The following is a 1370-nucleotide window of genomic DNA, read 5'->3' as shown; positions in this document are numbered from 1 at the left end:
GCAAACAAAAACAACAGACAGAAACATATAGGAAAAGAATCAATGGAAGCACAGAGCTACCGGAAAACAAAATGTAAGTGGCTATAGAAAATACTCATGAATCAATAATTACCCTAAATGTAAGTGGACTGAATTCACCAATAAAGAGGCACAGAGTAGCAGAGTCAAAAACCAAACTCAACCATACATTAAGGAGACACATCTAAGCTGCAAAGATAAAGGTAGATTCAAAGTACAAGTGTGGAAAATTATTCTCCAAGCAAGTAGCATCCACAGAAAAGCAGGTGTAGCCATACTTATATCTGACAAAATATATTTTAAGATAACAAAGTTAAGAAGAGACAAAGATGGATGTTTTATAATGATAAAGTCGTCACTACATCAAGAAAACATAACACTTCTTAACATATATGCATGCATCCAGATTAAACAACATACTACTAAAAAATGCCTGGGTCAAAGAAGAAGTAAAAAATGAGATAAAAAGATATATAGAGACAAATGAGAATGACAATACAACACATAAAAACTTCTATGATGCAGCAAAAGCAGTAATGAGAGGGAAGTTTGTATCATTATAGGCCTAGCTCAATAAACAAGAGAAATCCCAAGTAAACAACCTAACATCTCAAAGAACTAGATAAAAAAGAACAAAAGCAACCCAACATCAGCAGAAGAAAGAAAAAAAAATTAGAGCAGAGTTGAATGAAATAGAGAACAAAAAGACTGTACAAGATATTAATAAAATAAAGAGCTGGTTCTTTGAAAAGATTCATAAAATTGATAAATCCCTGGATAGACTCACTAAGGAAAAAAAGGGGAAAGACCCCTTTAAACAAAATCAGAAATGAGAGAGAAGTCATCACAGACATCACAGATATATAAAGGATCATACTAGAATATTATTGAAGACTAGAGGCCCAGTGCACAAAAATTTGTGCATTGGGGGGGGGGTCCCTCAGCCCAGCCTGTGCCCTCTCGCAGTCTGGGACCCCTCGGGGGTGACCACTTGCTGCCTTAGGCCTGCTCCCTGGGGGATTGGGCCAGGATGGCAATCAGACATCCCTCTGGCAGCCTGGCAGCCCTTGGGGGATGTCCACTTGCCAGCGGGGAGCAGACCTAAGCTGCAGTCTGACATCCTTAGTGCTGCTGAGGAGGGGGGAGAGGCTCCCACTACCACCACCGCTGTACTGACAGCCATCAGCCTGGCTTGTGGCTGAGCAGAGCTCCCCTATGTGGGAGCACACTGACCACCAGTGGGCAGCTCCTGCATTGAGCGTCTGCCCCCTGGTGGTCAGTGTGTGTCATAGTGACCAGTCATTCCCAGTCTTTCTGCTGTTAGGGTCAGTTTGCATATTACCCTTTTACTA

The sequence above is a fragment of the Myotis brandtii genome, unplaced genomic scaffold (assembly GCF_000412655.1).
Source record: "Myotis brandtii unplaced genomic scaffold, ASM41265v1 scaffold980, whole genome shotgun sequence".
Taxonomy (NCBI): domain Eukaryota; kingdom Metazoa; phylum Chordata; class Mammalia; order Chiroptera; family Vespertilionidae; genus Myotis; species Myotis brandtii.
The sequence above is the reverse complement of the archived record's forward strand: the minus strand, read 5'-3'. Positions refer to the sequence as shown.